The sequence below is a fragment of the Paramormyrops kingsleyae genome, chromosome 17, assembly GCF_048594095.1.
Source record: "Paramormyrops kingsleyae isolate MSU_618 chromosome 17, PKINGS_0.4, whole genome shotgun sequence".
NCBI classification, from domain to species: Eukaryota; Metazoa; Chordata; class Actinopteri; order Osteoglossiformes; family Mormyridae; genus Paramormyrops; species Paramormyrops kingsleyae.
Genome location: NC_132813.1, coordinates 6,306,633 through 6,334,258, shown reverse-complemented (window position 1 = coordinate 6,334,258; position 27,626 = coordinate 6,306,633). Strand labels below are relative to the sequence as shown.

The 27,626-nt window shown below is 46.4% G+C and overlaps 1 protein-coding gene across 2 annotated transcripts in view; it reads left to right on the top strand.

The window, feature by feature from the left end:
* sez6b (seizure related 6 homolog b) overlaps positions 1 to 27,626 on the top strand; it is a 164,552-nt gene that overhangs the window by 51,598 nt on the left and 85,328 nt on the right. The window contains exon 1 of one of the 2 annotated variants that reach the window (XM_072701539.1): positions 16,573 to 16,707. The exons of the other annotated variant lie outside the window; for it this stretch is intronic. The gene's annotated coding sequence lies outside the window, so the exon portion shown is untranslated. Of the gene's footprint in view, positions 1 to 16,572; positions 16,708 to 27,626 lie in introns of those variants that run through there. 2 annotated transcript variants of the gene reach the window in all.

Genomic DNA, 27,626 nt, shown 5'->3' with positions numbered 1-27,626 from the left:
TCTTGCATCCCTTACCTTGTGACCTTTAAAGTCTCATGAATAATTCAGGCAACCAGAGCCGTTGATAGCATTTCTGTCAGTCCACATCACTCTAAAAACAAACGGAGATTAAAAGAGAATTAATATATATATATATATTTAGTTGTCAGAGCCCTTGTTGAAAGTCCCATAATTGAGTGTATTTTCGTTGCAGTTTGGCCAATGAAGTCCTCTGTAACTAGTCCTGTATTTTGCACTTGTTGCATGAGGTTAGGATCCCACTGAAACATTCTTACACGGTTAACCGGCTCCCGCACGGAGTGGCCGGATGTCACGGTTTTCCCAGCGGGGCTCTGTACATCTCCTGTGCGTCTCGCTGCCATGAAATGGCTCCGGCGTGGACTTCCGGTTCCAGGGAGAGCGTGGAAAAAATCCTCATCTCTGTTTTTTTCCTTATTTATTTATACTCACGGCTGTGATGCTGTTCCAGTGCTGTTCCAGTGCCGTTCGAAAAGATATAGCCGTATATCCCACTCCCAGCCTTGAAAACCCCCCTGCCCCCCCACTAAGTCCGAGAGACTGTTTCACAGACTGTTTTCCCCCTCAGCACCGTGAGAACCCACCAGCATTTTTAAGACAGGGTGGCCAGGTTGGACCAAACAGGTCCATCTACTTTCTTTAGACTTTTCACATGGTTCTATGGTCCATGTTGGTGGGGGGGAGCTCACTGTGTGACTCTGTGGGGGGGAAAGTTGCAGCGGAAGCAGCGCACACCTGGAGAGGCAGGGAAGGTAATTACCAGCTGTTACTATCCGAGCACAAACAGCATTATTGAATTAAGGTTAAATATGGACGAGGCACGGAGCACGATAATTATAAATCCAGAGCAATCAGAGCTCCGTAATTGATTTTGCGACTGTGTTTGTTTTCCCAAACTGGAACCGGGGCCCGGCGGCTGGGTTTAATCAAGCTGTCGCCGCCATGGCGATGCGAGGATGCCGCGGTGTGCCGGCAAAGATTGCCACGCCGAGAGGTCGCGCCACATCTCTGGAAAATGCGGGTCGCGATCGTCGTAGTGGTGAAGCAGGCTGGCTGGAACGGAAGTGGATTGGGGGGGGGGGGGGGGGTGTTGATCGGTCACGTGGGGGCCGTGGGGGTAGGGGGGCAGACTACCACATCATCACAAACTAATCAACGATTTTTTTTTTATCTCCCGGGAGGCAAATTCCCCTGCAGTGCTTGACAAAGTACGCTACACATCATTTGCCATCATTTATGCCGCATTTATTATGGCCGACCCCCCCCTCCCCTTGTACTCATTTGGTCCTTCTGACTTGCATAATGCTTTCATTCCCCTTTATTTATCAGACCTTGTCCCCTGTAATGGTCCCCCCCCCCCGCCCAGGCCTCCTCACTATTTCTTTAAACAAATCATACCAGCACCTAATTTCCCCTCCGTTGTTGACGGCCATGGGCGTCGTCTTCCACAATAACGCCAGCGCGGTGTCGCGGTGTCACGGTGCCACGCGCACATGTGACGTCGGCCTGAAGAAGCACCCGAGGAAAGCCAAGCTCGGGCCTGACGTCGAACACGCTGCTATTAACACATGAAAGGGAAACACGAACGCCGCCATGTTGACTATTGTGTCAGCTTGCATGTTGGAGGCAAAGGAAAGAGAGCTAACAAATCTGTACGTACAAAGTTTCCCCCTGGGGCCACTTCCTGGTGCGAGACATAATGACTTATTCACAGTGTTCTCTTCCGTTTGCAACTTTTTCACAGTCACTGGAAGTGTCTACTCAAAGTGTTTCACTGCACTCTTTTATAGGAGGCTAATTAATTACTACAGTACTCCTTCTGCCTTGGAATACGGTTAGAGAGTGTAAACAAATAGCTTCCCTCGCCTTGAGATCTTATGCCCGATCTTATTTTGATATGAGCTAAAATCTTACAGCTATATAAAGCACCTCTCATGTTTAAGGTTAAAGCATAAATCATTTAAGTATTGATTTGCTACAAGCTGGTATCTACTGTTTTGTATGAGTTTTCTTGCAGACACATTTTCTGGATACGCTTAATGAATTGACTTTAATCCTTCAGAAAAAAAACACAATGGATTGGGGTCAAATGGATTTGCCATTACAAACATTAAATTACCTTTTAATCGCTTTAATAGAAAGAAATTAAATTAATGAAGCGCCCCCTGCTGTTTTTCACGGATTCTTGTAAGCAGTTTAGCACACTGGGGATGTGTACCAGGTTAATGTGAATGCATTGCTTTTTAAATAAATGCATTAATTCAATTCAATTCAGTTCAATTCAATTTTATTTGTACTGTGCATTTTCACATTAAACTGTTTCAAAGCGCTTTATAACATCCTGTCCAAAGCCCCCAGTGAGCAAGGAAAAACTCCCTGTAAGGAAGAAACAATACTGTATTGGGGCACTTGAATCATTAGATGAGACTGACATGAATTAATGCCCATATGACTTTTCTTTGGTTATGTTACAGTTTTCACTCTTTGCTAGTCATGTGATCAAAAGGAGCCACTAAGAGACTAAGAGGTATGCGTCGTGGTATAGGCGCACCTGTGGCACATCTATTGCAGCATACAATCGATGAGCATCATGATTATTTCTAGTAAATATGCAGTGAAGACCTTCTCTTGCCTGTCAATAGTAGGATTGCCTTGGCACCACACGGCTTGAAGGAATTGGCCTTGAAATTTTATTTGTTTTGAATTAACGGCCCGTCCAATAAAATCTATAAGGGCCACTGGTAATTTGCCAATGCAATTTCAAAGACAGATTTCCATCTAGGAGATGTGTAACAGTCATTTTCATGTCGGAGCACAAAGTATGAAACCCTCGCTTGATCTGCACCCGCCGAACAAACAGACCACGGTTGACACCGTGACCTGTTCAGTTTTGTAGAATTCTGTCTGGGAGTTGCAGCTTGCCGGTTGACGAGTGGATTTCGATTGCCTGCCAGACCGATCTCTCTTCCATCTCCGCTCCGCACTTTTCTGAGTTCTTTTTTTGGGGGGGGGGGGGGTAGAGGTGACGTGGCAGCAGATGCTTTTCTGGAATACATCGATTGGCATGGCTTGACTATCAAGATCCTTCTGGAAGAAGGCCCTGACTGTATTCTTGCTCCATTCTTGCACCAGTGTCTATGCTCCCCTCACCCCGATACTCATAGATGACTGTCATCTGCAGGCCCCCCGAGGATGAATTGAAATGCACGGCCGTGTCTTCAAATTCGTAATTCATTAACACCCCGCCCTCGCCAAAAACGACATCCTCAAGAGCCCCCTCTCATCTGCTCACGGCCAGACTGATGTTGCCAGAGTCAAACCAAATTTAATCTTTTTCGTGCGATTGTTTTTCCTCCTGGGACGGCAGACTCATCATTCGGCGGGGAGGAAGGGGGGGGGGTCGTCTTTGTTTTGTTCAGTCAGTAAAAAAATGTAATTGAAGGAAACATCTTGTGTATGTATTACATTTCCCACACAAATGACAGCTCTTACAGTGCTTACAGTGCTTTCAGGGTCAGCCTGCAAAATGTTGCAGCCTGTATATTCGCTCGAGGCCCTGTATTCTACCTACTGCTCATTTGAATTTCATTTCTGATTTGCAGTGAATTTTGATATTTTTTTCCACCAAACATTAACATTTTTACTCGCTTCCTTTTCCCACATTCTAATTATGCCGGCTTTGTGTGTGCGTGTGTGTGTGTGTGTGTGTGGCTTATTGTCATGCTGCCGCTTCGTTACGAGTCCTGCCCGAGAAATGTCGCCATGTTAACGGGTGGAGGGGGCAGCGTGCAAATGGAAGAGTGGCATGGGCGACCCTGCCCCACCCCGTCGGTTACGTCTCGCACTGTAAGCAGCAGCTCTCGGCTCTCTTTGTGCCGCTCTGCGGTGTGGCTTAAAGTGCAGTGTTAACTACGGAGCAGCCGTAGACCTGTCCCTCACCCACACAGCCTGGTCATGCGGGGTTATCCAGACTGGAAACCCGATAATGAAGTTCCTCCCTCATTAAGTTGCCCCAGGTCACACCGACGGGTCCTGAGGGGCTGAAGATCAGTGGAGCTCTGCATCCATTCTGCATATGTTAGGTCCTTGTCCTGCCGGGCTGAGCCAGGTCCCCGAGGCTCATCGCTATGGTAATCAGACCATAAGTGCAGAGAAACCATCTGATATTAGCGTTTGTATGAAAGCTAGTGAGCATAAGCGCCGGGGCATTCTCTGGACAGCCATGCATGAAAACGCTCTCTCCTCTTCTTCTTTACCTTCGTTGTCATCTCCTTTCTTTTCTGTTTGTCTTCCCCCCCCCTCCCCCCCTTGTCTTCATCTCTACCCTAAGAGGTAGCCAGGCTTGAAAACTAATTTTGTTACAGCTCTGTGGGGGGGGGGAGGCATAAAGCAGCTGATAAGCTAACATGATTCTTTTCATTATGGCGCAGCCTGTATAAAAATGTAATCATGATATGTCTCTATCGCTGGCTAATGCGCGCAAATGTATTTAACTGCAACTTAACGGCTGCCGTTCGCTGGATGTCTCCCACTAAGCCGGTCGGCTGTTCTGGCCGGTCGGCTGTTCTGGCCGGTCGGCTGTTCTGGCGGAGAGCGTAGACGGCTGTCTCGAGTGTCCATGTGACCCATCAGTAGTTCCTTGGCTGTCACCGGCAGCTGCTGTCGGTGACCGGCTTTGACAGCCCTCCCCATCACAGTGGTCTATTACTTATCGACTGTTCGCAGCTTCTCCTGGCAGCTCCAATGGCCCCCCCCCCTCCCCTCCCCCTCCCCGCCCCCCTCGCCCTTCCCGTGAACCCTCACCTGATGGAGCTCCGTGTTTTAGGTCCACAAAGACAGTTCATGCCTTGTGAACAGATTACAATCCATCTCACAAGGACAATGTGTCAGATGGGGTGGGACAAATAGCACTGTGTGGTGTGGAAAGTATAGCGGCATATACGGAGGTAGGGTCACAGAGGCACTGGCCTGGAAGCTGATTGGCTCCCGGAATGCCCGCTTCCCTGTCAATCAAGAATCAAAACATACCATTGGCTAATGATAAGGCTGGCCCTTCTGTAAGAATTATGGCACCTATTATGCCCCCTACTTAACAGAATCCTAGAGCCCTAGAACTGCCCCTGTGTACATCCATCCATCCATCCATCAGTTTCTGCTCTGTTTATCCAGTCGCTGCTTTCACGACAAGCCCTGCACTGGTTGATTCTGTGTGAAACCACGACACTTTACCGTAACCCTCTTCCGTCTCACCAAGGGCAGAGGCCCCGCCCCCACAGGGGGGCGCTACAGCCCCTTCCACCCCACCACCGAGGCCTGACCCGTCGGAGCTGAAAGAAAGGCCCATCTATAGACCCATCTTGTGGCGGCAGCGTGCACCAGTAAACTCTCATCTTGGCGCCTGTCAGGCCGCTGAAAGGCGGCAGCCATGTGTGACGGCGGTACGGGCCGAGCGGCCGGCGGCTCGCCGGTCTGTGTAAGGTGCTCCCTCCTCATTGGAGACACTGTTATTTCTGCAGAGGCTGTCACATATTGATTTAGTGGTTACATGGTGTGTGTGCGTGCATGCATGTGTGCGTGCGCACAAGGGCTATCACACGTGTCTGCGTACCTCTTTTTCCTTCTCTTTTTCTCCTGCTCTTCGAACAATTGATTTTTGTTCCCTTCTTCTGGCTGGAGATCTGACGTGCCTGTGAGGAAGATGTCATTTTCGCCATCAGAGAGAATGAAACCCGATTAACGGGGAAGAGTAATTCACCTTTCAATATGGGTCTTTTCTGGCCATTTTTTTTTTCTTTTTTAACATGAGCGTCCTAGTGTCTTTTTTTTGTTGCATTTTGAGGGCTCTTTTGAGGGCGGATGTGACAGTAATTCATGCAAATGTGACCTTTTTCATACTGGACTGTGTGACCAACAGAATGAAAAAAAATGTCTTGCCTAAAAAGGGTCATATTTCCCTGCGTCTTAATTACAGCGTCTGGTGTACGACGCCTTTGCCTTATCATTCGTGGTATCTGTACAGCATTAAGGACATTGGTCTACGGCACGGGGGGGGGGGGGGGGGGGTCATTTTTTAGATATGCCCTTGAGATGGATACTTAGTCGGAACTGCTCCAAGCTTCAATTGTATTTGACCACAACCTAGGCAGGTTGGCACGACATAACCGGGTCTAGTCATTTCTGATTTCTTCGTGAAATTTAGCAAATGCTAGCACAGTATTACTCAAAAACTGAAGTGATTCCAGGCAGAGATATACTAGTAAATGTGTCAGTCAGAGGCCACGAATAAAATAGCAGTGTTTTTAAATTAACACTGTAACTAAACGGGTCAAACTTCTGTGCCTGTGGTCAGAAAGTCTGGCTTTGGACACATCTATGTTGGACACCCCCCCCCGAAATGCTCCGGGGACGTCAGATAAACATTTTATCCTGCATTCAGACCCCAAGCTTCGCTCTTGACTGTATAAATGTGTGAATGTCTCACAGCAGAGCATGATGGGATATGCAAAGAGAGGCGTTCCAGTGTAGCCGTACTCGTACTGGTGCAGATGGGAAATAAAGCATCATTTCACTTTCCACTAATCAGTAAATAAATTGATCGTATTTAATTATATCCAAATGTTTTCACAGGTCACATCAACAAGAGCTGATATCTTCTATCATGCAAATAAAAAGAAAAAATTTAATAAATTAAAAAAAAAACAGAACTGAACTGTATAGATATGTAACAAGGCAGGCCATGTCTCTTTTCACTGGGTACCATCAGAAATGATCGAGAAGCCATCAGCGGTGTGTGAAATGCAGGGGAAAATTAAGCTTTGCGCTGCTGGGGGGGGGGTGTTGCGGGGGGCTGTGGTGTGGTGTGACACAAACCGGTAGACTGGGGTGACACTCACTACAGTATATGTTCCCTGCTTCATGCTAGTCTCCAATTTGAACTCGAGACCTGAGGCAGTGTGTGTGTGTGTGTGTGTGTGTGTGTGGGGGGGGGGTCCTCAGCTCTATTCTGGATTTCCATAACTACAGTGAAGGGCTTTTTAGCCACAGAGGGACACCCCCCCCCCCCCCCCCCCACAACTGCCAAGAGCTTGGCATATCTGGCCCTGATACACACCGTGCTGTCTGATGACCCCTGTCATGGTGCCCCCCAGCCCTGCACCCCCCCAACACGTGCAATCCTCCATTTCATCACCTAATGGCACTGAGAAATTGCTTTTGGTGCGGCGGCTGATGCTGTCCCTGGGTCCGGAGTGCCCCCCCCCCCCCCCCAACTGTCACCTTACTTTTTTCATTGTAAAATAATGGCTCTGGCACCACTGTGTGATTGACTAAAGAAATAGAGTCACTGCGACATATATCTCGCCAGTGAATTTTTTTCGCAAAAGAACAGAATCCAACAATTGATTTTTCTTCCCCCCAAAAGAGTAACTGTGAGATTTATGGTCTTCTGAAGCTGTCCTTCAGCCCTCTGTGTTTCATCCCATCCCTGGTACCTTCATATCAGTTACAGATCTTCGTTTGGTGGTCTGAAATTGGGAGTATGCTTTTTGAAGTATGCTAAAATATCATAAGATACAGCCATGTCAAAAACACAGAAAATCACTGTCTAGTTCAGGTGACCGCCTGTTCTACAGCGGGAAACCATAAATTTGGTATGAATGAGTCAGAGAACGTGATCTTTTGGGGTCCATTCCATCTGGCCAATAGGAGCACAGCATGGTGTGGTCATGAGACAACAGTGGTAATGATGTCACTGGTGGTGGCGAGGTGTGAAACCCGGTGGCGAGCCGTCGCTGTGGGGGGTTGGGGGGGAGTTGAAAGGAGTGGACGGACAGAGCACAGGGTGTCTGATCTTCTATAAAGCTGCCAAACAGTGACGGGTTCTGGGTCCCTATCGAAGACCCTCCATATTTCTTCATTTAATGGGATTGCAGGCTGTCAGGATCCAATTTGTATCCAGGACTCAATCTTCTGGAGCCCATGTATAGCATCACAGAAAGCCAAGCAGAATGTACCCCCCCCCCCCCCACTACCACTCGACCCCTCCATAGATTCATTTATACTAAGACATTTGAGCGGCATCAAATTTTCTGATATCTCCCATTTATTAGTGAGCATAGTTTTGGTATTGCACCGTTTCCCCGTGAATACATTCCATATCCTTCTCTCTGGTTCAGATTGGGAATGTCTGCCACTGATTATGGCACTGCGAAGCGATGCGGGAAGATAGAGGGCGCTGTCATGCAAACGTCATGCTGTCCCGGCTTCTGTGCTGCGGCGAGAGTTTGGGGGGGGGGGGGGGGGAGGATTATCACAGACACTCTGAAAATGCTCGGATTCCCCTGGGTAGATGTGAAGGACGCAACCGCGGACGAATTGAGTTATGCCGCCTCTCCGCCTCTCGCAGGGATTTACGAGGGGTAGGGCACGTATGCTCTGCCTCTCGTCAATCACACCCAGCAGGAACGTTATGGTTCTGCCGACTGCGCCGAGGAGCCTCGATGCACCAGTGGTGCTGAGAAGCCAGCCGGCAATCGAATGCAATAACATCCACGCCCTGGGCCGTCGTCCTGCAACACTCTGGGAGAGGTCAATGATTATTGAGTGAAAAGCAATCAAGAAAATGTGAAAGAGACATAGATACTGACCTTAATAAGTCACATAGCATTTGCTAGCGCTTAAAATGTAAAGTACAATAACAAGCGGCACGGTGTCTTGAGTCATGGGTTCGAGCAGGGGCGCCGTAAGGGGGAGGAAAGCTAGGACAGGGGCCCTAAAAAATTAGGAAAATAACTGGATTGGTTTGGACTTGGGGGCCTAATATGATATGCTTTCATGGGGCCCAAAATCTCTAGCAACGCCCCTGGGTTCGAGTGCTGGACTTGTGGTAGTTCGCATGTTCCCCTGCATACTCCAGTCTCCTTCTGCAGTCACATGTCTCCAACATTGACCTTGGAGTGTTATTGGACGTGTGTTCATGCCCTGCCATGGATTGCCTTGCCGTTCAGGGTGTATCGTGCTTCCTGCGGATAGGCCTCCAGGTACCCGGCTCGCCGAGATCCCGCTTCAGATAAGGGCTGATCGAAAATGGATGGATTGGAGTCAACGAAAATACATTACTTTGTGAATTCATAAATATTATCTTTTTCAGTTTCTAAAACGTATTCGGTAACCGAGGATGCAGTCTTCAAAACGTATTTTTTTTTTCTAATCAAGTGATAATAATAGGAAAACAAAGAATGTGACCAGATATCTTCGTTAATACATCTCTGGAAACATTTTTAACCCATGGGCCCTGTTTACCACATCGGTGGCATGATATGCTTGTGCAAGTCTTGCCTGCTCGATATTCTGTTGTCACATCAAAGCTGAACACACTGTGGTGGTGTGATGGTCATATGACCCTGGCAGGGAGAACACGGGGATGCAGTGATATTGTGTCTATCATCCAGCCGAGTTTGAAGCCCAGTGGCCCATTGGCACGTCGTCTGCTGAGCTGCCCCATCCACCAGCAGATACGGTCTTTGTTTGTCCATAAGCATGTTTTATCCTCTTTGCCGGAAATCTTTTTTTTTTCTTACCTAAGTATAGAATGGACTGACTTGAAATGAGCTCAGCATGGGCACCTGGTCCATCGATATCCCCATGGGAGCTGCGTTCTGCCGGGGGTTAGGGGACGGACAGGGGCTTCGGTTTACCGTGCTGATTAAATCCTGGGCTGCTTGTTTACTGAGCAGAGGTGACGCTACTTTGTGACGTCGTCCTGCCGCCATCTCCACAAGGCTTCTGTAGAGTCTGGGCCCAACCTCCTAAAGGATTGCTCTCGTGATACGGTCTCCTTTTCTGTGGCCGACACAAGTGAAGCGCCATGGAGAATTTAAACAGAAGCCGCGACCCCTCTAAAAATAGCATAAACCGTACAGTATATCGGATAGAGTGCTGCTTTTGCTTACTGAGGGCTGGATCCTCTATGTTAGTGTGCTTGACATAACGAGAAGCTACGCGCAGGATTCAGGGTTGAGCCCACGCATCAGCCCCACCATCTTACCAGCCAACAACATTAGCCACGGTCAAGCTTTTAGCATCCTCACTAAGACAGCTAAAACGTACATTTTTTTAGCATGGAAAATATTGTTAAATGGGTAAGGGCTTAGACAGGAGGGGGTTAATGTCCAACAAGTGTCCAGTCCCAGGGGCGATGTGGACAGGCTGCTTGGCAGGTTAGCCTGACATATGACGGGTCCATGCCTGGCAGGTAGCACAGGGTGGGGGGCAGATGGTGTGCCATTTAAGGTGAGTTGCACATGACCCAACATTGGCCAACTATGACATCCTTGAAGCCTAGCCAGGGAAGGGGTGTGACAAACGGACCTACCCCGGAGGATAATTGGTATTTGTTTGTTAATATTTTGTTGGGAAGTAATGATGCACAGGCCCAGAGAACAAGGAGAGGGTACTGAGATGTTTCAAACCATTGATGATCCCTGAGGCTGCAACCAGGATGCCTCATTTAAATGTGGTGACATGGAAATTTAACATTGGCTGTATGCCGAATGGGACACAAACAGTTTGGTTCATCGCCCTTAAGATGAAGAGAAGAGGCAGAGTCATGCACGCCCCAGACTGTGTGACCGATCCTTCCTGTGTAGCCATACAAACATCCTTTGCTGGGGGTGATTTAATAGTTTTAATAATTAACAACATAAAGCTAAATTTTGGGGGTGCAATTTTGAAAACCGAACAGATATGTAAATTGTTACAATAAAAACACATTTCAAATAAAATGCATTAAATGATATTTCTTAGTTATCCTCTAAAACTCCTTTTCACTGCCATCCCTACACTCTCTTTTTATATGAGTCTGTGATAGAGGTACAACTGGGGAAAATACTGGAAGTATGGACTGTTTCTAATAAACATGAGGTATGTTGCTCACGTTTAAGGGGCTGTGGGCTGATTTTGCAGCAGCCAGACCTGAACACTCTCTTAAATAGCAGACTTCCTAGCCCAAAGCCATGAATCAGGTCTTACAATTTTCCTAGAGCCGCCCTCATAGACTTTGGTAATCCCCTTATAATAGGGCAGAAGGCAGTCTAATTTAAGTCAATGCTGGGCCATTTTCTTGGCTGGATTTGGCGTGATGTCAAGTCACATGGGACTAATGGGAAGCACCCATTGGTTATAGTCATGCAGTTGTCAATAAGCTGTCAGTGTACTTATTTGTATACATTATCCATCTACTCGTGGTGTCATCTAAACAATCTCGTACGAAATCTGTGCAAATTATATAAATATAGGTCGTAGTTGCTGAATTGGAGGCATTTGCTTCCAAGGGTGATCAGTTGATTCATTAAGGCAGGCAGTGGCAGACCCTAATCTCGTTATCTAGTAATTCTCATTGCTAAATGCCCTTTTTGTTGAGCATGTGCTGATAGCTTATCGATCGTTAATAGCTTATTCATCATTGATAGGTTATCCATCTTTTCTTGGTGCATTGGTTCACCGCCATATCTCCAAAAACAGGGACGGGGGTGGGGGGGTTGTACTACAACCAAAAAATGGATTGTGTTTTAAGTTCAGCCTCCTGAGGACTTATATTTTCTTGCCATCGCTTTTCGTTTATGTATAGATTTCCTGCTGTCGCCAAAAGTAGAGATGATAATTTAATGATAATTCATCTGTACTCGGATGCCGCTGAGACCTGCGAGGAAAAGCTATTTCAATCAACCGCGAGGAGGGGAATGTGGCAACGTGGATCGGCCCATCTCCAAGATCAAAGTGGTTTCCTGAATGCAGCACTACACCGCTGCTTATGCTGATGTTTTCACTGTAATTAAATGCGATACGAGGACCAGAATTGGTGTTAAACAAATGCTGAACTTATCAGGGAGTTGGAAAGTGTAGCAACTGACCATCATTAGGAATGTAGGGGTTTTGTGATGAGTGGTATCTAGGCAGAGGGAAATCATTTGGCACACCTTAGCCCCATCTCTCTGTGGTTCAGAGATGAATAACAATTTGATTCATAAATATTTAAGTCCACAGGAGGTTCCCCCCTCCCAACTCCAAACATAGATTTTCATTAGCTATTCTGACCACTGTGGCTCTCCATGGGTAAACACACATAAATAAATCAACTCCCAGCTCAGACTGAGTCGTGAACAGAGCCCATCACACAGATCAAAAGGCTGGGTAAAACCGATGAAGGGAGCACTTGGGCTTTCCTGGGCCATGTCTCGACAGGCGCACATAAACTAGTGTCTATAAGTGTGGCATCCGGCCAGAGGGGGCGCCAAAGTGCTGGATTAGCACACGGTGCTTGGACACGGTTTATCGCATCAATTTTTCAGTGATCACGGCGGCATGATCCTGATGCTCCCTTTTCATTTTCAACAGTAGACAGTCAGACAAGGTAGTTACCTTAATTTTTAATAAAAAATGTGTCCGCTCCGAGGCCTGCGTCTGTTTCATTCGTTATCGCCGCTCGCAGGCAGTAGTAAGAAATACGGCTGCCCAATCTTTTATTCAAAGTGAGATTAGCCTCAATTTAGCAAATGAAACTGAATAACATTTATGTGATTCCCTCAGCAGAGCAAGCCTTCGAGGCTAATGACGGAGTTTTATTGCTCATCATTTGGAAGTCCTTTCTAGCTTACAGTGTTCACAGTTAGCCAATTGCAGATACCGACTGCTGCCCCGGGCCCGTGAGCTCCCAAGTCAGACCATGTCTCTCTCACTTGATGCCATCCCAGGCCATTCCTGGGCTGGGGGGCTGGATGCGTGCCCAATAGTGACACAGCCTTGGTGTTGGGTTAGAATGCGGACTTGGTTTACCCAACAACCTTGTGACATCACTATGTGAAAAAAAAGATTTCTTTCAAATGTAAAGAAAGTGCTGTGTGCTATGTTTTTTAAAAATGTCTACAGCTCCATTCTGCTAAATTAGCTCTGTTCGCATTTTTTTGACACAACAATTATGTGTGGTTTTATAGCTACATTAAATAACAACATCAATATTCCCTCAATCGGCATTTGGTTGCATGACATTTTTAAAGAGAAAATGTAATTCCATTTAATCTGTAATCAGATTACAATTTCCTGTTTAACCTTTTGACCAAATTGAGGCCCAAATGTAATATTCTGAAATATTTGTATCATTCAGGTTGCATGTGTTTTAATACATTGAAAATAACCTGAAACTTAATATAAATGTGACTTCTTGCTAAAAGAATGAAGTGTGTTAAATTATGATTATGCAAATTATGCAGAAAAACAAATGCCCGTGGATGGTATTAGTACAGTGGAAGAACATCCTCAGTCTCAGTAACACCATTTTAAAATGCTATCCAGTTTTTGGCAGGTTTTGTTTAGTTTCCCCCCCACATTTTTCCCGTATTTGTGTATATAGTTTTTGTAGTTGAAAAGTTGAAATACATAGAAAATGCAGCAAGCAAAAAAATAACCTTCCTGTTATTGGCAAGCCGTGTTTTACAGAGGGTTACCTAAGAAAATACCACAAAAATAGTGAAAGTGGCTTTATATGGAATTTCTCCCACTTGTCAGATATTACTTACTCTGGTTGCTTGTTTTTGTAGTAATAACCATGGCAACTGTGAATGATCATCACCCTAATTGCTATTGTTGTGTCAAATCTTGTGCGAGTTCGACAGCAGGAATTGGTGTAACCCTGCCGCCCCTCCCCCCCCCACACACATCAGCGTACAGTGCAATACTTTGCCCTCCCCTGACAGGCGGTCGCGCCTTAGTGCTGTTTACTGGCGTCATCCATTCTGCGATGACACTTTCCATCTGCTGGTTGCCTGGCGGCGCTTCAAGTCCCCCGCGCACCCGCGGGGGCGTATTTATCAGAGTTAGGGAGCGACGGCACCCCCTGTCATAAATAACGAGGTTCTGTGTGGGGGACCTCTGGGGCCCTAGTTCGCCCCTCGCATTTTTTGCTCCGGGTGCCGCTAAACGAATTGTCTCACGTGTTGGATGTCAGACAGTGGTACATGGAATGCAGCAGCGCTAAGGGGCGGGGCTTTGCTGCCGTGCGGCTGGGGGTTGTGGAGAGAACCTGGGATTGGTTTGTCAGCGGGGGAGGAGGGTGCTGTCTGGGGCTGCTCGGATTGGTGCTGTGCAATGGTGCTCCGCCTCCGCCCGCCATATAAAAGTCTGGGTGCGGCCCCCCACTCCAAGCGTGAGGGCAGGGCTGCCAGAATAATTGCAAAACAGACCCGCTTAGCCCTCTGCTGAGGGGCCTGAGTTGCCATGGCTCACGGAAGGAGCGGGAGACGTGTTCGAGCGGGAATCTCATTACGGTGGACGAGTGCTGCTTTCCTGAAAAACAAAGGGAAGTGTTTAATTAGATTGGAACATTAAAGACACGAGATTAGTTCCGCTGACTGAGTATCTGCAGGGTTCAGATAGGAGTCGGCACCGCGGAGGTGTCAGAAATGAGGCATAACGTGCATTTTAACGAACCCTCCCTCCCCAGCTGCGTATATGCCTCAACATAAAAAAAAACTGCTTTTTAGTCTGCTTTTTAGGGTTGTAGTAGACCGCAGGCCTGTGAGGGTCTGCCCTGATCCGTGAGGTCTGTGCGGCCGGTCCGCATGCTGATTGGCCCAACCTCGGGCTTTAGTTGCCCTGCCGATTTCCCCCTCGGTTTGGAGTAAATTAGAAAGCGATGACTGAATGCGGCATGTCCGGAACAATGATTATAAACACATTCTGACAGATGTTTTATTTAATATTTGCCACGTTCTCCGGTTGGCTGCAGACCGTTTAATGACTGGTGGAAGCAGTTCGGCGGTGTTCGAAATAAGTACTCCGCTCTTTCCCTTCCGTTCATTCATTTATACGGGGGAGGGGGTGGTGGTTCTGCTGCTTTTTATTGCACCTGGAAACATTCAGACCCAAATGTCAATTGTATGGCTGGGGCCGCATGACGCACAGCCCAGTTAAGCAGCTGGGTGTTTTGTCTCCCCGCTGCATTCATGCGCCTGTGCATGTTTTTGCACATTGCAAGGTGCAGTGGATTTATTCATGTGTTTCAGAATCCTAGGGGAGTTTTACTTAAGCAAAAATATTCTGGGGGCTCAAGGAAAAATGATTGGTTGAGAGAGATAACCAATCAGATTGTAGAGGAGGCGGGTCCAAGCAACTAGAGTAGGTGGAACCAGCCAATCATATGTCTTTGTCCCGCCTCCTCCACTTTTCCTTCTGCCCTCAAAATATTTTTGTGTAAGTAAAACTCCCACAAGAGTTTCAGAAAACATTACAGTCCAAACAGAGCAAAGAGAATGTTTCCTGATTAATGTCAGAGGGTGCTGGAATGAGTTTGTCTCCATGGTTAGAGCCCAAAAGATTAGGGAAATTTACAGCAAGCAGGTCCCAGTCTTTTGGGATCCCTCAAGCACAGAAGTCCATGACAATAGGTTTCCAGAAACTCGTCTGCCAAGGGCGTATACAGGGGTAGGGGAGAGCTGATTGGCCCTTGGAATGTCCCCTCCCCTGTCACTCACCGATTCAAAACATATCATTGGCTAATGATAAGGTTGGCCCCTCTGTATGAATTATGGCCCCTGTTATGCTCCCCCCCCCCCCAAAAAAAAAATAAAAAATAAAAAAATACACTTGTTCTCAAGTCATTAAATGGTCTGGCACCCCATCTGGCTGAAGGCAAAGCGGAGGCAACAGGTTTGACCGGCATGGGATCAGACCGGACACCAGGGATTCGGACTAAATCCAGCCTGTAACCTGCATCCCTGGAAGATTCCGGTACTCTAAATGGGGTTTTAGGTGCTAAGCCCCCGTCCAGATGAAAGGAGGCGGGGGAAGAAAAAAACGCGGGGTAACGAACTGTGAGGGAGAACGATTAATAAAAGAACCGTGGGGGAGGCACACCAGTGTTAATCCTGATTAAAACATAAATGGCATTCTGGCGACCCCCCCAGAATAAACTCATTAAGTTTTACGATGTAATAAATGAACCAAGCTTGGAACTATGGCGCGTGCTGCCGCCCCCCCCCGCCCACCAGCTCCCTGCCCTAGCCTGGCCAATTGGCTGTGACAGGGAAATCATTGCCCACCTGGGGGAGATGGGACTCTGGGATGCCTGGTGCTCACTGCCAGCGTCTCCGAACTGATTATCAGTTTACGTGTTAATCTCCAGCACAGCGATCCGAACCGAGCCTTGTGCTAATGGTGGTTACTTTCATGCGCCGGTGTTTCCGCGATGAGCTCCGACAGTCGGGATATTCGTTTTGCGGACATCCGGTCACGTAGCTTGTTATTTTGGATCGTAATGTTTAATGAAGCTAGCTGTTATTTCACCTTTAGCTTTGTAACTCGCATACTGCGCTCCCCGAGCCGTATAAACAAAATGCATGCACATTTTTAAAAGCATCACCTTCGGGGGGGGGGGGGGGGGAGCGTGTTGGAGAGTCACCAGGACTTTCCAGAGTTCTCTTTAGTGGCCTTTCTAATGGGCTGGATTAAAGTGCCTTTCTGCAGTGTCATTGCATTGCCCCCCCCCCCCCCCCTTAACAAAAAGGTCACCTTTGATGAGCGCATTAAAACCCATTAAGATTCAGGATGTTCAGGAGGCTTCTAATGGAAAAGGTCTGCTGCATCAGAACATGCGGGGAGCAGTAGACGGCCGGAGCTGCAGTGGCCACAGTAGGTGAGGTAAGGAAGACCGTCTCAGTCTAGACGGCACTGCTTGCAGACAGCGGGTGTCCGCAGGTCACAGCTATGGAATCTCACATTTTACCCATAGAACTCATTCTTTTCTCTCTGTTACTATTGTAATGTGGTTAAAACCAACAAAAAAGTTTACTCCAGTGACAGATATTACCCACTGCGAAGGCTTACCTGAATACACATGAAAAATATATGATACCCTCTTTAGCCCCCCCCCCAGCATTCATTTCCAGGTTATAAACAAAATTTTCACGGTGACCCAAGGTAGTAAAATATAGATTTTGGATTACAGTTACTGACATTATTGGTCGGATTGATGCTTTTTCAGTGTCTGTTTAACTGTAAGTGTTATTCTGTAGCAATAATGATAGTGAAAAAAGCAAAATACACGAGCGTAAGGAGTGCATTTTCATGGCTTACGGTTTTTACAGAAATGTACAAGTTTTCCGTCACCCAACTCGCTGTTTTCACCGTGGTTAGGTTGACATCTATGGGGAGATGTTTAGGGCTTGTGCAACAGTAGAAACCCGATTAGTAGAATCAGACCTGTTCTCATGCAGCCTATGGCGTGCGGAGGTGTGACTCACCCGAGGTGGTTTGTGCTTCGTGCCAGAAAAAAAAAGGTTAGGTCTTGTCACAAGTTGGCTATCGCCACTGTAAGCAGTTCAGCGCCGCTTGTTAAATGCATCGTAGACTGCAGGTGCAGTTCTAGTTAGGACAACAGTTGTGAAATAAACCCCTGAAATGCTGTCTTTCTCCTGCGGAGAGCTAGCAAACATTTTATGACACCTGTAATCATTTTTTATTATGTGGCAGACCCTTGTTTTATGTGGAAAAATATAAATTAAAGTGCAGGGTGATGGTTGGCATTGAAATTCAGCGGGGTACCTCATGTTACTGCCTACGACGTGATACAGGTGACCTTATGGTAGGTATTATGGCCGGACGGCATGTCTCCGAGTATGTGTCATCGCGCCTTTGAGAATAGCAAAGTCTGAAAAATTGGCAACTTAATGTCACATGACGTGGCCTCCCGTGCTGTTGACGACCTTGTTGATATGCCGTGCTGGGTTAGCCTGCGTAAGAGACACGTAAAGAAGAAGACCAGTAATGAATGTCAGGCCGTCCCGAGCAGAAGAACTGGGAGAGCGTAAGCTTTCTAAATATCAAGCCTTGAGGTTAACATCGCTCCGTCTTACACTTGACAGTTACACAGTCAATAATTCAAATAACAAACATCTCTCCAATGTTCGCAAGTTATGGATAGCATAAATGCATCATGCTCAGGTATTTTTCGAAAACTGGAAAAACTCAACCTCAGATATCCCAAACAGAGGGCATTCAGGCAGCAGATAGTGATGTTAAGTTATCAAAATGAAAAATCCATCATATCCATGGTAACCTGAGCTTTCCCTCCCTGATCCTCGGTGGGGCCTTGAAGAGTCTTTGTGAGTCATCCATCTTTCTGCATGGAAGGACTCAACCACCGATGTGGATGGCGAGGCCCCCGAACCAGCGGCAAGGCCCGCTGTTGTGGCACGACGCCGTGGGAGATCTCCACACAAAGAGTGGTGCCAGGAAAACGCCTCACAGTGAGCGTGCTGGCGCGGGAGCAAGAAAAATCAACCGGAATAAAGGCATGTCTGGATTAAGGCTCGTTAAGGGAAAGAACAGCCTTAATCGCTCTTGTTTTGAGCGGTCTCCCAGGGAGCCGGAATTGCTTATCTGTTGCTCAAGGGTGGATGTATTCTCCAGCTGAACGAAATGTATACGCATGTGGAAAATTCGCAACTAAAAAGTGGTTTTGGAAACAATAAAACGCTATTAAATAAAAGAACGCACGTTTAAAAAGAGCCATCTATGACTAGACGTAATTATGTTGTTACTCTCCACACAACATTAATTTGTTGTCAAAACACTTCCACTGAAATGGTGACACTGTATTTTCATAAAATATTAATAATTTTGAAATGTAGAGCAGAATCCTACCGACTCCTTTCCCTGTCGTAATGCTCCCCTCGGCATCCCGAACACGGTAAATTAGCCAAGCACTGACGTTAGTGTTTCTTTGTACGGTACAGCATAACCCACTTAGTGCAAACCCATTATTCTTACTTCCTTCGCCCCGGAGAGGAATAAATTACAAGTGAAAGAATAAATGCTAGTCAACCATCATGGAATGGTATTGGTTGTTGTTTAAGCTCACTGGACCTGTTTGTCACTAATAGTATTTTTGGCATAGAGTCCTACAAATCGAGGTCTACAGGTGAACAAAATGCAGCTGACCCTCGTTAGCCACAGTGAGGTTCATTTAGTGAGTCATCTGGATGGAGGGGAGACGAGAATGGGGTGGAGAACATGATGGAGCCAAGCCCTGTGCTGAAGGTTCCTACTGGGTTGAATGGTGTTATTTTGTGTTTGAGGGCCTTGTACATTTTTTGGTCCCTGTTTTCCCCAAAGGGGTCCTTTTTGTGCGCTCCTTTATGTAATCGCTGATGGCGTGCTCTTTTGTCCCGTTGCGTGGCAGGGCTGGGTCTCGTAACCTGCCGCTCTGCTATACCGGCCTTATTATAAACTCATGTGTGCCAATAGCGTAACCCTTATCTGACAGGACAAGCAAGAACAGCAGCGCTAAGGACAGCGTCTCTGCTTGGTTTAATGAACCCGAAGAACTATGAGTCATTTAAACAAAGCCATAGAAGGGAAATGGGTAAAAACAAAATGCTTTTTTCAGCCTCCCACAAGAGAACTGAGAGAGTCTGTGTTCTTTCTGGGCACAAAAGGATTTTTTTCAGTTTTTTTCGGAGTTGTTCTTCCATACTCACAAAGGTATTTTTTTTCCCCCTTAACTATACAGAAAGTATTAATTCGCTAAAGGAATAGGTACTCTGTTCTACTTCCGATTACTCTCATATAACTTAATGTATTGCAGGGGAAGGTTATACAACACTATAAATGGCATTGACCTGGTGTTATGGGAGCGGGACTGAAGTCGTATCATGAGAATCCTGACTGAAAGGCTGTGGTTCGCAGCAGGAGATCCACCTCAAATTGCGTTACTCACTTCAATAACGCAGATGGCTTCTTTTGCCTGTGGATGCTATATTCTAAATTAAATGCTCCTCGTGAAAACAGGCAAATTAAATTGGATGAAAGTGGCTCTGTCCTTATTCCCTTCCTAGTGTAGCCTGTTACATCCAGCCAGCTCAGCTGCAACTGAGAAGGACAATGTGGGGGGGGGGGGGGGGGTTAGGATGGATAGGGAGGTGGGCAGGTTCCAAAACTGGAATTGACCTTTTGTACCGATGGGGCCTGGTGCATGTGACCTCCTGAAAAGTGACGTTTGCGAAGATCATTCGAAGAAGCAATTTCAAATCACTCCCATTGACTCCCTTTTGGGCTTTGTGTGTGGGGGGTGCGGGGTGCAGTGGATGGGGTGCGAAGCCTCCCGGGAGATAAAGAGTCTGCAGCTTTTTATTTTTCATGCTGTGTCTTCGATAAGATGAAATTGCCCTGTGCTGCTGTAGGAAGGACCCTGGCTGGTGGATGAGTCTGTAGCTTTGTAGCCATCTAGCTTAAAAAACGGGATTCATTCATGTCCTGTTATAGCCCTCCATTATCTTAAACTTTAAGTAAATTCTAAACAGCTGGGGATTGGGCTTAAACACGTTCTTTAAAGAAGGTGTGATTTTATTCATAAATAAATATGCACTGTTACCTTTAATGAGATACTTTCGTGCATAGTAAAAGCAAGCATTTTTAACAATAGATGTATTAATCATAAATTATACTAATTGTGTCCCAAGGCGATTAAGTAAGAAATCGGTGATTTGGAGTCTTTAGCCCACGTTTGCTTAGCAATGCGGATGAGTCTGAGCGTGGTGTGGGGTCGTTGATACGGAAGGAGTAGGTACCTCCCACACCCTCTCCAGGGGATTAACATCCTCCTCCTGTTCCGTTTCCACCGGTGCGTCATTCTACCTGATGAGATGAAGACATTCATTTCTCTCTCACACTGTCTTTCGTTTATATGTCCTCTTACAATCGCACGCCATTAATTCTTTTTTGTTTTTTGACCTCGTCTTTCAAACAGCAGAATTTCCAGGTGACAGGGCCACGAGGCTGCAGCTCCGTCGGCCGATCGCTTCGGAATCGGCGGGGATAGCCAGCATGCTGATATTCTTACCTACTTTAACACTTCGGCAGAGCCCGCCTCAGCTGCCTGACATATTTAGGTCTTGTGTTTCACATGCTGTCACGCTGAGGTGAACACAAATATATTTTAATCGCTTCTATTTTATATTAGTCAACCAGAAAATGTTTTGTTTACTAGTAGTATTTTTTTGTCATCTTTTTTTTTTTTTGTTTGTTCCTGTTTTATAGAGAGAATGTGGTAGGTTCCTGGTTGGCTACACTCCATTTTCATGTGGTGCAATGGGGAAGTTGATGAGCTCCATCCTCCCCCACCCCAGGCAAAGAGCTGGGGGCCCCTACAGCTGGGTGCCTCAGCTGGTTCTCCTCCCGTGCCAGTCGATGGGTTGGCACCAATAGCCGGGAGTCCATTCATTGATCCCGCCCACCTGCAATGTGTCTCCACTCATTATGCAAATGAGGGTGTGACCTTTTCAAGGGGGAGGGGAGGAGCAGGGGGGTTTTAAAGGTACAGAGGATGCACACCAACCTGAATGAGACTCGTGAGAGTGTGTAGGATGGTGCATCTGGAGAGATACCACAATGTTTCCATCCAAAGATCCTGAACATCCTGTAACACCTGGGGGGAGGGACCTCATGATACATCTTAATGTGTTGAAGTCCATGCATATAATTAGCATAATTAGCTCTTCTCGCCGTCACCTGCGTTGTCACCATTACATACTGCTCCCCATGCGTGTCTGCTGTACAGGAAAAGCCCACTTTGCTACACGACCGAGGTGACAGTTTGCGTGTTGAAAGGAAGCAAAACATTTACGTTTCCAAATAATATCTTCTGCTTCCAGTTTGGTCAACAGCTGTAGGTGCATCCGTCGTACCTAATGGAATTATGTAACTCCTGCTTTGGGTGTGTCTTCAATTGAATTCACTTGTTAATTATCATGTTTACATTATTTTTAGTGCCACAGTGAAACTGGAGGGTTTTCTCCCCATAAATGTACCGTAAAATAACTATTTAGATGAAGCTATCGTTTTAGTCTTACTTTCATGTCCTGGACAGTGTTATCTATGATTGTAAGTAAATTGGTCATAAATTCATCATCATGTGAGCTCTGTAATAGATTGGCATCCCATAGTAGGGGTTGCCAGTTCCTTTGTCCTGTACCATATTCTTCCTGGTATAGAATCCCCTCTCACCCTGACCATGCCTAGTGTTTTAATGCAGTTGCTGTGTATATGCAGTTCGCACCTATATAAATGCAGTCCATTTACCACTTTTACCATTTACCCTCCAAGTATTCTCGGACTCATACATAATGCATATGTCATTCATAATCAACATAAAACATGCTGTAATTTGTCTTAATTACAAAAAGGTCTGGCAGCAAAATATTTAAGGTGTAATAAAAGTGTATTTCGGCTCAAGTGTAAGAATAACGGCGTCTTATTCAGACGGGTGACCACTTAGTTTCGGGGAAAATACAAATATGGGGCCTGGGCTTGGTTAAATTTAGTATAGCAGAGTCATCCCATATATTTTTATAATAGCTTTTGATAGGAAGGATATGATTTATATGGGTAAGCTATGCTTAAACAGTTTACATAATTTCTGAGGGGGGGGGGTGGTGTTTAATTCAGCCAGGCTGTCCTGTCTGCTGGGAACGAGCATGAATTCTTGCCTGCGGATCCTTCAGCCATCGGTACGGCGCTGGTTTCCGGCGATGAGAGATCCGGCCCTTTCTCGCGGTCGCAGTGGGCTGTTCCCAGAGGAGCCCGTGTGACTCGCTCCGTGAAAAAGAGAGCAAATGGATAGATCTGTGAGTCGGAAGACTGAGTGCCACCTGCCTTGTTTCCTGGAACGAGCCCAAAATGGGGATCTTAAAAAAAAATAGCCTGATACAGAGAATCAAAGAGGGCAGAGTAACGCGCTAACAGCCACCTGGGAGCAGATTTTTTTTTACGCCGCCGTTAGTTATTATTTTCATTTCTTTTTATTTTTTTCTCGATGAAAATTTGCAGATTCACGTGGCGCCTCGGAGCACGTGAGGAGCGGGTTGTCTGCCATCGTCCCACACAGCTGCGAACGCAGCGCCCTCATTGGCTGAAAACCACGCCGGGAAGGGGGCGGTGTCAATGTCTCACTCATCATAAACACGTCTGCCGGAGCGCCATCTCTGGTATAAAACAGACCGGTGTTTTATTTCTGGAACCCGGTTCATACCAGTCCTTCTGTGGACATACTGACAATTAAAGAAAAAAAAATTAAATTACAGTTTTGATATATAGGGAAATTATATTTCTTTTTCCTTCATTTTACCTGTGCTATAAATTATTCCCCTACCAAAAAGGAATCATTTATATTGTCCTTTGTTTTACCCCCCAAACTCATTTTTTTGGCTTTGAAAAGGTTTCACATCCTGAGAAATTGTGCACAGCCTTTGTGCTTTTTTTTTTGCACATGTCGCAAATTACCTTTGTTGTCTTTCATCAATGGGAGAGGTGTCAGATGAATTCAGTTTGCTTTTCAGAAACGCCGGGACAGCTCTCGTCGTGACAGAATAAGGCTGTGGGAGAATGCATTGTTCCCTGTCTTGGAGTTTCAAAGGGCCCTGCATTGCATCAGTCAGTATGCGGGATAATGAAGAGAGCTCGTCTGTAGAATCTAACACGCCGTGTCACTTGTGTGTCACTCTTAAAGTTTTGTGTAAACTGTTTGTTTACTTTGGCATCTCAGTTGTGGAAACAAAAGTTTCTTTTGTGGATTTTTTTTTTAGAGTTTATTTTTTCTTAAAAAGTTCAAAGAGGAAAAAAATGTCTCTGGCCATATTTTGGACAAATTTTGCAAAGAGAGGACAGTGTGGTAGCGGTGTGGTCGCTTTGTACCGCTGGGGCTGGGAGGTCACATGGTCTCATGGTCACATGATTTGCAAAGAGAGGACAGCGTGGTAGCGGTGTGGTCGCTTCGTACCGCTGGGGCTGGGAGGTCACATGGTCTCATGGTCACATGATTTGCAAATAGAGGACAGCATGGTAGTGGTGTGGTCGCTTCGTACCGCTGGGGCTGGGAGGTCACATGGTCTCATGGTCACATGATTTGCAAATAGAGGACAGCATGGTAGCGGTGTGGTCGCTTCATACCGCTGGGGCTGGGAGGTCACATGGTCTCATGGTCACATGATTTGCAAATAGAGGACAGCATGGTAGTGCCCTGGTCGCTTCACACCTCGCCACATGTTGCACAAGTTTCCTTCAGGTATTCTAATTACTTTTTGCAATCTAAAGACATGCAGTTAGGTGAAGTATGTGCTTTTAATATGAAATATTCAAGTTTATATTTGGTACTTTGGTTGTTCCCTATTTGGAAATCAGCACTGAAATTTTTAAGTTCCTCATGTTCCAGGTCCATCCCCATCCGTCAGGCATATCGGTGAAGTCTTGACTTCCTGTTGATAAATTCTACATGAAATGACACCTTTATCCCTAAGTCAAGTTAATGAATGCTCAGTGCGAGCCGGGTTGCATTAAATTAACTTCTTAAAAAATATTTTTCTGAAACCAGCCACGTACATCAAGGCGTCTAGCACGAGCAATCCTTGTGTTGATGGCCTCGATTATTGTCAGCTACCAAGGTAATTTCCTGCTTCAGCTGTAATTTCTGTTGAACAATCTCAAAATATCAAAGCAATCTATGCATTGAGAAGAAATAATTTTTTCCGTTGTCAGTCAATAAGAACTGAAATCTGAGTTGGGAAAAAAAAAGGAAAATGTGGATGAAATAGCCGACACTCGTTTGGCTGTTTGCATTCATCCTTGTTCCGATCTTTACCCCATATTCCTTCTACAATGGGGGCAATAGAGGATTTGCTGTACCCTTTTATGGGTTTACGGAGCTTCTCATGTGAAGCATTTGATGAATAATGGTGATCAAATTATGTGTCTCCACATGAAATACCCGTTAGAACCAAAGATTACTATCGCTGTGGGAGCTTATGCTGTACTTACATTTATCTGTATCTGTATATCCAGGGATATTATGGGTACTTACCTGCTTTGATCTGAAGACAGCAGTGGGTCTGCAGCGTAGGACATGTTGTCTCCATGAGGTATCGGCGACACCCATTACGATTTTTTTTCTCTCAAGCTCCTCTTCGGAGTCATGTGACACGGTGAATAAGGACCTGCTGGATGTGCAGCATCCTAGGGGTTCGAGCTGCTGCAGTCACGATGCCCCCATCTCGCACCGCCGATGCCGTAAACAGGTTCCGCGACACTGCCTTTCTGAATGAAGGGATACAGACGAGAAGATGGAGAGGATCGTGTCCCATGGGCATCACGGTCACGCGCCCCATGGCAACATTTCAGTTAACGACGGACAGCGTATATCACCGTGGTCCCATCCAAGCTATAATGGAGCTCAGAAACTCCTATCGCCTAGTGACGTGTTAGCCGTTGTAGCAGAAAGCGTTACACGCGTGTTTGTGGCGGTGCTAGAGCATACAAATCTACTGCGCTGCCAGTCGTATTAAAGTATAGCACATGCAGTCATGTACAATGCATAATATTTGATGATGTTAACAAAAACAAAACGTGTTACTGCTTTATGTATTTACTATATTGTACTGTGTAATCATTATTTAGGCTACGCCGTATAGCTTTGGCTTGCAGAAGGCTACACCATCTAGGTTTGTGTAAGTACAGTCTATGGCAGGGGTCTCCAACTCCGGTCCTGGAGAGCTACTATCCAGTAGGTTTTCTGTCCCACTTGGCTTCTGATGAGCCACACCTGCTCCTGGTATTTACCTGAGAACAGGTGTGGCTCACCAGAAGCCGGGTATGATAGAAATCCTACTGGACGGTAGCTCTCCAGGACCGGAGTTGGAGACCCCTGGTCTATGGTGTTCGCACAATGACGGAATTGGCTAACGACGCATCTCTCAGAACTTATCTCCATCGTTAAATAACTCATGACTGTATTTCTTGATCACTAGAGTACGGACATAGCTAAGAACGCAGATTAAACAAACAGAATACGCACTTCATATCATTCAGGTTTTACGAACCGTCAAGAGTTTATGACCTGTCGATTGGTCCAAGATTTGAGGTGATGAGTGGCCCCTGTATCCCAGACGTTCAAGGAGAACTTTGGAATGTTGCCAGCTGGAAGGGGTGTCATTATATTGCTCTTCTTCTACATATTTAATCACTTCATGTGAACTTAAGAGTCAATAATCACTTGTCTATTAGTAGGGCAGGATGTCTTAAAAACCAGTTTACCCTTTCCAGCCCACAACACGGCCACAGGATGAATGAAAATCGTATTATAGATGCTCATTTGAGCAATGTAGCATGTAGCTAATAATGCATTTCAATATGCTAAATCTGCATTATCTGTGTCACACCTGTGAATAAGCTTGGTGGACCAGTCACTCCTCTGGTTGCCAAAGCGAATAGATCAGATGTAAGGAACCTGTTCCATGGAGAGCCGGTGCAGGTTTTTGGGATAACCTCTCAGTTAGCCAATAATAAAGCAGTGGTTCTCAACTCCAGTCCTGGGGACCCACTGTTATTGGCTGATTGGGAGGCCATCCCAAAAACCCGCACACACACCTGCCCTCCATGGATCAGGTTCCCTACATTCCCCTGCCCAGGCCCCCCCCCCCCCCCCGTGGCAAGTGCATCCGTTTCTTGCGTCATCTAATGTTGTGGGTCAGAGGTATCAGCCAACACCCTGCTGCTGCAAACCCCACTGTTCCACCACAGGGAACGAGGGAGGGGCTTTTGTCCCCCCACCCCTCCCTTTTGATGGCCCCAGTTTGACAGTTTCTGCTCGCTGTCTCTCGCCAGAGAGAGGCTCGAGAGCGGGAGAATGTTTTTCCCTTCTTTCTTTTTTCTCGCCCCCTCCCGATGCCAGCAAACATTGTTATGTCGGCGTTATGATTTCACGGCAGGTGCAGCGTGGGCTCCGTACGGTGGACTGGGAGCAGAGGAACGTGGAAGCGGCCGAAGGCGGGCACGTGCGAGAGCCTGTGTGCTGTGAGATAATCCGCAGCCATGGAAATGATTAGGTTGGCAACGATGGCCCTCGCCAGTTCTTTAGCCAGTTTAATTGGAATCAGCGAGGGGCATGCGGCCAATGTAGCATCATCCAAACCCAACTAATTATGGGACCCTTGTAACATACCAAACGTGAACGCGTGGCTGCACAGCTAAGGAAACAAGTCAGATCAAAGGAACTCAATCTGTTCTTCTTTTTCCCCTTTCCCTTTCATTTCATGCCATGCATTTTTGCTGCCTTCACCCTACTGGGAATATCACTTGTCAAGAAGTTAAGTGTGGGTCCTCATTATAAGGAAGCCACAATGGACCGGGAAGGTGGGTCAGTGTCTTTCTTCGTTTTGGTGGGTACCCTAATTGTTCCCGTGGAATTATTTCGTCGGAAATCTCCTGACTGGCCGCTATCGATTAGCAGTCTGAGCGGGTGACTCTTTTGGGGGGAAGAATCGTCGGACATAAATCGGCCGTAGGGTTGGCCTCGGCGCAAAGGGCGGGCTGTGATTCATGAGCTGGACAGCTGTCCGGCACTAAAACACAGGCCCAGAGCCTGTCTGGTTGAAAATATGATAGTGGTGTGGTCAGTAATTCATGGGGTTCACTTGAGATAATCGACCCTTAGCTACTTGGCCACATGTTTGTTGCAGTGTAGAAAATTAGCTATCTTATCTCTGCTGAAAGGTCTTGTTTCTTGATTTTTT